Source organism: Vespula vulgaris, chromosome 18 (genome assembly GCF_905475345.1).
Source record: "Vespula vulgaris chromosome 18, iyVesVulg1.1, whole genome shotgun sequence".
Classification (NCBI taxonomy): Eukaryota; Metazoa; Arthropoda; class Insecta; order Hymenoptera; family Vespidae; genus Vespula; species Vespula vulgaris.
In genome coordinates this window covers 618,837-629,589 of record NC_066603.1, presented here as the reverse complement: position 1 = coordinate 629,589, position 10,753 = coordinate 618,837, and the positions used below count along the sequence as shown (strand labels likewise).

Sequence of the window (10,753 nt, the reverse complement as noted above, 5' to 3'; positions counted from 1 at the left end):
TGAAAAAGCTGAAAGCAACGTATTTAAAACGGCGTAAAGTTCAATAGGGTGTTATCCTTCAACCGCAACGACTAAACGGAAGCATCCAGGGGGTTTGTTATATGACAGAGGCTAATCTAATCTCATTTACATCGCGCTACGGCCACGGGATTGACGTTCATCGAAATAAATCCAGACGGCCGTCCGGACCGATAGTAGTCGAATGCGAGCGCATGTAAATCGAAGCTTTCCTCCCCGGAACAAATCGAATGTCGGTCGATGTAAATGAATTCCATTCTAATTGCAATTATGCGACACGAGCGCGCGCATAAATGTTCAGCCGTTATACGATAAATGACACGTCGCTCATGGCGGCTCGCGCGAACTCGCGAGGCGGATTCGTCCGTCATTGCGAATTTATGAAACGACGATCGTTAAATCCATTTCGAACCTTCCACTCTATCTTCATCTCTCTCTCTCTCGCGCGTTCTCTCTTTCTATTTATATCTCTCTTCCGCGCACGGAACTCATAATTGCAATTAATCAATAATGAACGTCATATAACTGGCGACCGCCGAGACGAAGACCACTTAAATATTAAGCTTTCCTCGTCTAGCAAAAAGACGTATAGTCGCTATGGAAATAGAGATCGTCGTCTCGATCATTCGATTAGGACGAGGGTATGCACCCCTTCTTCGCGATATCAATCTTTTCTTCGATCTTGGCTCCGATCGTTCCTCGGTCGCTTTCCTTTCGAGACCAAATTAGATCTCTTGCTATTTCGCAAATCTTCTTATTACGTAAAGTATTCCAGTTTCCTTATCCGTATTATCAAAGAATTGCATTACCTTGGAAAAGATAAGAGAACGGAGATAGACAAATTATTACAAGATAATTATAGGTATCTACTACTTGTTAATACATCACCAGCGAAAGAATTTCAAATCGGTTATAAATATTTTGCGATATTTCTTGTTCCTTTTTCCTCTTTTCTTTTCTTTTCTTTTTGTTTCAACGATCTCGCAATCGATATATCGTCTCTTTTGTTTCAACCCTCCTATCGTTCGAGGAAAGTATTTTCGAGCTCGGACCAATCCCAATTCTTCTCTTCAATGACGTCCGATCGTCGATTGGTTTTCTTTCTTCAAAAATAATCGGAAAACTCGTCGTCGTCCGAAAGCGAACGAAAGCGGTCCGCGCACTCGACGCCGTGAATAATTAAAGCGATGTTTATTCGGCGCGAACGATAATCGATAATAAATTACGTCACGCCGTTATAGCGCAAATGCCATTCTCCAAGGGTAAATCATTAAAACGGGCGTACGCGAGTGCGCCAATCAGTAGGCATACCGTGTAAATACGTGATGGAAAGTTCCCCTTTCTCTCTCTCCCTCGTCACCCTCTAACCCCCTTCAACCCCATCGATTCTCCAGCCACTACCACCCCTACGCTCGCCCACTCGCGTTTCGGTCAAACCATCTCGTTCTAACTGACTTTGGCTGTTTAGCTAGTACGATTTATTTATCGACCAGCCGTGATTAGACTTTCGTTTTACCATCGACATGCGACCTCGTCAAACATTGACGAGCTGGCCCGATTTGTTAAACGGCCGTGCGTATACCACGTACCACCCGTCCCCAAACCTACCCCCTTCACCCCTCGCACTTCTCTCTCTCTGTCTCTGTCTCTGTCTCTCTGTCTCTCTCAATGTTTTCAGGACCTCCAACGAAATACCAAAACTCGCGATTTCCAGTGGAATTTTGCTAGCGGCCTGTTACCTTCGTACGCCTCCTCTTCTCTTCTCTCTCTCTCTCTCTCTCTCTCTCTTTTTTTTAGTTGCTACATCGAGCTATCGCACCGCTCCCCACCTGTTGCTACAAAAATGGAATGGTAATTATGACGCCGATTCGTATGCCGATTTCTCCGAGATCGTCAAGTTCCACCGAGTAAGGTCACTCTTCGATTTCAACGCACCTTGTTCATTACGAGAACGTCTTGGCACAGTTTTTTTTTTTGTTTCTTTTTTCTTTCACGATCATTAGATCACAAATGGCAAATACTCGCGGACCATTTTCCATTCGGGAAACGATGTGTTTTCGTTAACGCGAAATTTTTACTCCTACTTCGGACGATATATATTTTTTCGACGAGGATTGTAAATAAGTCGATTAACGAGATAAACGATCAACGAAATAAACGAAATGAATCGTACTTGGAGGAAACGATAAGCTATAAAAAAAAAGAAAAAAACTTTCGCAAATGTTCTCCCACCCCTTTGGATTTGCAGTTTTTATCTAATTACAGGAAATCGTTCGTGTAGAAATGGAGATATAAGTCCTCTCTCTCTCTCTCTCTCTCTCTATCTATCTTAGAAGAGAACTTCGAAGTCGGAGCCGCACAAGTTCCAAAGCCGTGGCTAAAGAGCAAAAGCCGTTCTCGCGCTCGTTCGAAGCTTAAGGAAAAAGCTCTGGCAGAAAGAGAGGAGAGAGAGAGAGAGAGAGAAAGAGAGAGAGAGAGAGTCAGTCAGTTCGGTGGGGTAGAGCGTCGAATCGTAACCACCCCCAAGACGTGCCCTCTTCGGGGGTATCCTATCGCCACCAGGAGCTTATTCCGCCCCTTAAGCTCTGGCCACACCCGCAACCATGCGCAGTTTCCTCCCATCGGCCAATGAAAGCACGAGAGCTTGCAAGCTCTGCTCAGCGGTTTTCGAGTCGAGCCACTCCGGCAAACACCACGTGCCACGCGTCCGAGTTGCACGTGCACGTCGCGGGGCTACGCCGAGCTTTAAAGCCCGTTCGGGGAACGCGATTTAACGAAAATTTCGCGCGCGTTTGATCGATCTTTTTCAAAGCACCCGAGAGTTCTCTCCCGAGATTTCTACCTTTTTATCGTCGTACGTTCGTTCGTTCGTTATTTCTTTACTTTTATTTTTCTTTTCAAAAACAGTTACCAACAAGATCGACAGTTAATCCTTCCAGTCAGAAGAGAGGATCATCCTGATTACCTGGAAAAACGAAACTAGAGAGAGAACAAGATAGAGCTTGACCGACCTGTTGGTGGCGTTTCTCCAGATCGACAAATGAGACGTGAGTTTTTTTTCACTCTCTTTCTCTCTCTTTCTTTTTTTGCACTCGTCGCGACGTACTACCTCATACTCGATAGATCAACGTGTTTAATAATCGTCGATTTAGTCATCGCTTAAAATAAAACTCCGTTTTAAATAATATCCGTGATACGACGAGAACGACGACGACAACGACGACTGTCGAAACTTCACTCGCGTATGGAGGAGAGAGAGAAAGAGAGAGAGAGAGAGAGAGAGAGACGCGGATTCGACGATCGATACGAAGTGTTTCCTCCGCTCGTGTCGCTCCGCTCATCATGGGGGAGAACGATATTCAACAGTTGGTCCTTCTTTTATCTCGCTAAACTCGAACGCGCAGTCATGGATCTTTAAAAGCTTCCTCGAACGAACCGTTGCCTTTTTATTACGATCGTTTACGTCCGCGTGAAAAGTTCCTACGCGATTACGTCGATTCTATAACAATCTCGTAATGTCTTGTTCTTGTAGTTTTATAATACGACATATATATATATATAAATATTCTTTCTTAAATTGTTCTAATTATAATAATACGATTATTAGATGTATCTAAAGAACGTACAATTTTCTCTCTACCTCGATATCATTTAGAGATAACCTAGTCGAACGCTCGAGACATTTTCTCTCTCACTCTCTGTCTCTCTCTCTTTCTCTCTCTCGGAATATAAATCGTCTTATTTGAGATGAAATCTGAAAACTCCTAGGATGTGTCTTTGTCGAGTTGCAAAGTAAAACTTTCTCGAATCAAGAACTCGCGATAACTTCATTCCCTACCGGTGAAACGTAAATGATACGATCTAATTTGCATTGCAATAGTCGTAACACTTTGCTACGGTAAAGATCATACATTTTCCTGCTAAGGAAACGTTCGATATGTTCTAAGAATGAGAATGTTGGATGAAGGGGGGTGAGGGTAAAAAATACGGGAGGAAGGAAAGGGACGAAAGAAGAAGAAAATAAAAGGGAAGAAAAAATAAATAAAAAAAGGGAAAAAGAAAAGGAAAAAAAAATACCAAAAGAAATATATCCGGGGAGAAACCGTAGGAGAGAGAGAGAGAGAAAGAAAGAAAGAGAGAGAGAGAGAGAGAGAGAGAGAGAGCCCGTTTAAACCCTTCCACGATCGGGCGAATCTTTGCACGGTCCGTTTGTTTCGCACAGAGAGGAAGAATTTCGGGTGGCTAGCGGGCATAGGTGTGGCCATAGGTGTAACATATTTATGTTGTGAACCGGCCGAGTGCGGGCAATAAATAGCGAGCGAGCTGGGGTATGGGCGAGAGGGGGTTGGTGGAGGGGCCAAAGCGATTACGCTTCCCAAACCCTCGGCGTCGGACGTCCGAGCGATCCACTACATCCACCCTCGAACCTCCCTCTTCTCTCTCTCTCTCTCTCTCTCTTTTCCTCTTTCCGTACACACCCGGCTAGGATTCCTCTCTCTCTCTCTCTCTCTTTCTCTCTCTCATCCTACGTATCCTCTCTACGATACTCGACAACCCTATTCGTTTGTTTCCACCTACGTGTTCTACGTATACGTATAGCTTGAATACTCGTACGCGAAGGTATGCAATTTCGGCGCCGGGAATGCGGCCGAACGAACGACCGCACGAACGCATATCGTCCTATTCGCGACGTCCACCTCTTACTCGAGTCTTTTCTCTTTTTTCCCTTCCACTTTTCCTTTCTCTCCCTCCCTCTCTCTCTCTATATATGTATATATCTTACACGCACCGTTCCAACAGTAGTAACAGGCATATCTCTCTTTCGTCGTGAATTTAAAGAGGCTCGTACCGAGTTCTTTTTGGTTATCTTACGTCGCAGAAGAAATATATATATATATATATGTATACGTATATATGCAAATTTAGTCCTTAGTATTCTTACTCTCTCGTATATTCGTTCTTCGCGCAACGGTAGTAATAATAACGATCAAAAAAAAAATCGTTTCCCGTATCATAAAAGTGTTTGCACTTCCCCATGCCTTAACAATACAACGGGAATCGATTTGTTAAGATCAATCCATATAGGGATCGCGGAGTGCGAGGGTAGAACGATCTCTGATCGAGGTATCCAAGTAAGCTAATGATGCATATCTCTCAGTCTGTTATGTCTCGAATGTCTCGCGAAATGAAGGAGAGAGAGAGAGGCGGAGACGACGAGAGGATGGTAGGAGGAGTTGGAAAGCCGTGGCTCGCAATGCGTGCTTCGCGATGAGGTCGAGAGGTTGCGGCCGGATGCCAGTCTAACCATGTCTAGCGTGCACGTTTACTCGTGCAATCTCGAGGTAGTCTAGTAGTATCCCGGATAGAGCTAGGCCAGCCAGCCGAGGTTTCCTCATAGATGCATCCAGCATCCGGATAGAATCCGAGCAATGCGACTCAAGAGTCGTGGCTCGGCGTCGGCGCCGAATATGCAGGAGGATGCTCCAGGATGCGCCCACCTAGAGCATTGCCTCTCGGATTACCCTTCCCTCCTATTGGCTCGTGGATGCGCGTCCTCGAGATTGGACGACGTCTTGGATTCTAGGCGTATTCTTCGTTAGAGAGATACGTTGTCCTAATAACGTCGACTACTACGTTTAGCGGCAACGCGAACGAATGTCTCGTCAATATCGAATGCTAGATTCTCTTTCTTTGATATTAGATCAGACGCGACCAACGGTTCAAAGGGATTGCTTTAATTTTTGTAGAGATATTGAAATCCTACTATCGACAGGTATTTCTAATTTCGTTTCGTCGTCAAGATGGGTTTCTCTCGAGTTCGAAATATAAATCGTTACCACGAAACGAAGGATTTTCATCGCGCAATTTGAAAGAAAGACGGTTTGCGATCGCAAATGTATTTTCATCGCGCGGAAACAACGCGAACGCTTTTATACGCATTCGGTAATACCGCGAGACGTGGAAAAGCGTGGAAGAGCGCGCGCGAGAGAGAGAGAGAGAGAGAGAGAGGAGCAGGGGAGGTGTGCAACGGGTAACGAAATTCCCTCGGTGCGCGCGTCTCGCACATTCCGCAGCGAGATTGCGCAAAAATCGGGCAAAACAAACGCAACTAATTTAACTGCTTTCGAACAATTAATCCGAAGCATTTAATTTAATTGCGTTGCAGTCCGCTGAGGCTGGGTTAGCCGGAGACCGAAACAACAGAACCGACCGACGGAAAATCCGTCCGGAATTTTCGACTCGGGCGCAGTGGCTCGAATTCTTTTGCTACGTGTAAAATAAAACGGGGCACGCGAACGAGCGAGTTGCGTCAAATTTTCAACCGAGACTCGCGTTCCTTCCCATCTTTGCTTTTGTCAAAAATCCGATTTAGCGACCTCTGGACTATCACTCGTCTTAAAAGACCTAAGGAAAGATCTCGTCGTTTCGAGAGGACGACGCGTAAAAATGACTCCGCGGAGAAAGGAACCGCGACGAATTCGAGGAAGGAATCCGAGTTCCGAGTAAAGAGAGAAAATAAAGCTATGCGTTCCTGGTTTCTGTGGTAGCGCGATAGGACAGTCGGATGGTAATTAATAGCAAACCCGTATAAATCAGAGACAGGTTGGTAGACGCGTTTGAACGAGCCCCGGCTACGCGCCACTACCAATGCGGGATTATGCCCAGAGGGGCGGTTACCCCGGTACTCGCTAATTTTTCAAACAGTCCGCCATAATGGTCCCGGCTAATTACTGATTTTTATCTCCGCGAGTCGCTACCGACCGCGAGAATAACGAGATAGATGAGAGGAGGGAAAAAGGAGAATGGGTGGCTTTGGAAAATAGAGGAATAGGGAGAAGAGTGCGAGAACGAGGGACGAGGGATGGGATTTTTATCCCATTTGGGTCGAATGGATTTCGCGGACGGGAAAAATATATCGAGGGCCGATAAATACGAAAAGGGGGAGGCGGGGGCGGGGGAAAGTAATTTTCGTCCTCCGAGCGAATATCAGGAAAGAGTAAAATTCGGTTTTTAACGATAATACGTAAAAATCGATCGCCGTGCTAAGCCGAGAAGCGAGTTCTTATGCTACCCTTAAGCGGGGGTACGATAGGACGTCTCTAGTTATACTGTACGTAGGGAACGTTTCACGAGCCGAGTAGATAGAGCTAACTACCCCCAAACACCTATGTACTTAACGAAACCCATGTAAGCTCACGCTAGAACAAATTTGCCCCTTCTCCTCTCCTCCTTCGACCGAACCGTCTCCGCTCTTCTCTCTCCCTCCCCTCGATTCACCCTCGGAACAACCGATGTTATGAAGTTGTGTTGAACTTTTCGCGAGCATAGTTTGCGGAACACCCTCGGGTGACTGTGAGAGCTTACCTTGGCTCGTGACATATATCTACGTGGCTCTAACAACGTGCGACGTGCCGGAACGACGCAGGAGTAAAAGAGACAGAGGGGGAGAGTTTGGATCGCGTCAAATTTGTGGAGAGCGAGAGAGGGAAGCGCGGGACGATGGTTCGGCACGAAAGAGGAGCCAAATTTCGAGCCGCGTTCTTTTATCGCGGCGATCGATCTGCTAGGTCTCCGCTGCTACCTGTTGCCCACCCATCGGCAAGACGTTTCATCGCGAGAAAACAAACGCTTATTCCGTAATAACGATAAATTTATAAATTCTATCGATTCTTTCTCCTTTTTCATCGAAACTTTCGTCGAGATGTACTCGTCTCTTTTTCCCGCTCTATCGAGGATATCGAGGATTCGTCGAAAGATTTCGCGATTTCCAACCGGATATTTTTAATTATCAGATGAGTTATCATCGATGAGTTTTCCAGGCGATGGCGATTAAACATCGGCGAGTCATTTCGATTTGCATCGTATTCGTCGTAATATTTTATCTCGCTCGAGAACGATAACGATGGAAAGACGATCGAACGACGACGATGGAAAATTTTTTTCGAAGGACGCATCGAACGACGTTTTATTTTTTCTTGGCGAACGCACACTCTCTTACTCCCACCGGTCCCACGTAGCATCGTGCGCCAACTGAAATAGTACACAAACGTTAGGAATTCCTGGCACGGTAGTCGGAGCCAACAGGCACACGGCAGAAACTTACGGGACAACTTTGAGAGGCAGAGAGACAGAGAAAGGGTGGTGAGAGGGAGAGGAGTCGTCGGGGCGGTAACAGCATTACAACGTTATTAGATTTACCGCAAGCACCTACCCCGAGGCACTCCTGCACATTACACACACATCCCCCTTCTCTTCTCGCTGAAGTATAAGTAACCCTGAACGCCCCATAGACCTTTCTCTCTCTCTCTCTCTCTCTCTCTCTCTGCCTGCCGTGTTCTCCTATACCGCAGCAGACTTATGTATTAAATTATGCGCGTGTTCCTCGATACGCAAGGTGTTTCGAAATATCCCATACTCGATCGTAATTTCTCGACGTACGCTTGGAAAGATTTCAACGATGATACTAATTATGAAAATGGTTTGTATCGAACGATCCTGGTTATCGTCGATTAACGACATCGCTGTATCTACTCTCTCGGTCTTGGGACTATGAAGAAAAAAAAGAGAAAGAAATAGATCGATTCGACTTCGATAAATACACTCGTATTCCGTCTCGAGTAAATTCGATCGGAACGTTTGCGAGCTAGCTCGTTATTTTCTTTCGCGCGACATCGTATATAGATTTATAGAGAAGTAAATGATGAGAACGAGTAAAACGGGGGAAGGGAATAGTAGGAAAATATAGAAGGAGAGGGAAGTTTCGTTTGTGCCTAGCTATTGAGTAGCTACCCTTAAGATAAGGACGGCTTCGCCCCGTCCCTCATACGTTTCCGCTATCTGACGCTAAACGGCAGCGCTCTTGCTCGTGGCCTCCCACGTAAAAGGGATGGCTATGCCAGCTCGGTTCTACATAATACGCCGGCACATTACTGTCGAAACCCGTTAGATAAGCGGAATTTAGAACGGCACGACGGAATTTTTCTGCTTCGCGCTACGCCCTCTGAAAAATTGCTTTGCGATGCTTTCGACTTTCGCCGGTTGACCATTTTTACGATTTCCCCTTTTCTACCTTTCCTTTTTTTTCTTTTAGCTCGTGATATTCGCACGAAGTAGTCAAGAATCACTTTTTGCGAGATGATCTCTCTCGGGAAGAAGAACGAGAAAGGAAAATAAAAAAAAAAGAGTAATAACTCGAAACGAGATAGGATAAATAAGAAAACGAGGAAGAGGAAGGAGATTCGTGGTTGAGAAATATCTCGAAAGGAGCTACCAAGTGAAACTGATTTTCCAAGGGAGAATCGTTGGAAGAAGACGAGAGGAGAGAGAAGGGAGGGCCACGACAAAAGGCCCTTAACACATTCCTGCTTCCTTCCAATCCTTCCCCGCCCAGCTTTCGCCCGAAACGTCTCTCCTCTCTTCTCGGTCTCTCGTTTAAGGCTAACTGTCCACAACGGGGGTGCAAACTACCCTGTTATCTGCGGACGTTTATGCCCACGCCTTATCTAGCCAGCAGTCTCCGACGGCGCTTCGTGCTCGGTAACAACTACCTATTCTCTCCCAAGGCACAAGCTCCTTTCTCGGATACAAAACGACCTTGAACTTTCATCTATCTACGACGCGAGATCGGTTCATCTTTGTCTCGCTATTATCGATACGTTCGTTCATTGAAAATATTCTTCTTATCGTATTTTACAGTGGTCGATTTATCTTGCTCGAGATAATCGATAAGCGAAACGTCTTCTATAAATTCAATCTTAAATAACAAAGAAATCTGAATTATTATTAAACTCTATGAAATCTGAAACGTTGATCGATACGAGGAGAATCGGAAAGTACGACGCTTATCTTTAGCCATTCCCTTGGCCATCGTTTCGCGGCGGTCGTCGAAAGAATCGGAAAGAGGAAAAGAGGAGAGAAGAGAAGAGAGAGAGAAAGAGAAGAAAAAGAGAAGGGAAAGTTTGTATATAAGACGTAGCAACGAAAACAAAGACGTTACTCCGTCCTTTATCTGGTCTCGAGCCGTGTCATTGGGTTATAAAATAAGCGTCGAACGAGAGCAAAATGGTCGGAGATGTAAGAGGAGAGGGGGAAGGCAGGTAATAAATGAGATAAGCTTCTCGAATAGATTCCTACGGGAGTAAAGGGCATTATCGATGTGTTGCTTTCTGACGCGACGCCATCACGCTTCGATGCCTTCGCTCGATGCGACGACGACGACGACGACGACGACGACGACGACGACGACGACGAAGACGACGACGACGCCCCTCCATGATACGATCTTTGTTTTCCTCAAGATCCCGAGATAAGTCCTTCTTGTCCTCCTTTCTGCGGTGAAAGGGAGATATAAGAAAACGACGGAATAGCGATCGAACAATATCTACGTACGTATTTCCTCTTTCTATCGTTATTAATCGCGAAACGAAAATCGTTGGGAAAAATTCTGCTCGAATAAATTTCAACCGATTCGATGATACGTAGATCCAAACGCGCATATCGCGGTTTAACGCTCTTGAAAATTTCGTCAGAATACGTTTTAACCTAGGAAGATGAAAGTGGCCACTTTGACGAGCCTTATTTGATTTCTCTAATTGAATAAATATTGGAAAAAAATAGGGTCGTGTGGAAAGTGAGAGAGGGATAGAGAAAAAAGAGTCAAAAAGAGTGACGGATTCTCATCGATGCCGGCCATACAAATTTTCCCTCGTGAAATTACAAATGATCGGTCGATTTT

At 45.4% G+C, this 10,753-nt stretch overlaps 1 protein-coding gene across 1 annotated transcript in view; it reads left to right on the top strand.

Annotated features, from left to right (window-relative positions):
• The first annotated feature begins 2,665 nt into the window (after positions 1 to 2,665).
• LOC127070382 (LIM domain only protein 3-like) overlaps positions 2,666 to 10,753 on the top strand; it is a 68,036-nt gene continuing 59,948 nt past the window's right edge. The window contains exon 1 of the mRNA XM_051008249.1: positions 2,666 to 3,065. The gene's annotated coding sequence lies outside the window, so the exon portion shown is untranslated. The remainder of the gene's footprint in view (positions 3,066 to 10,753) is intronic.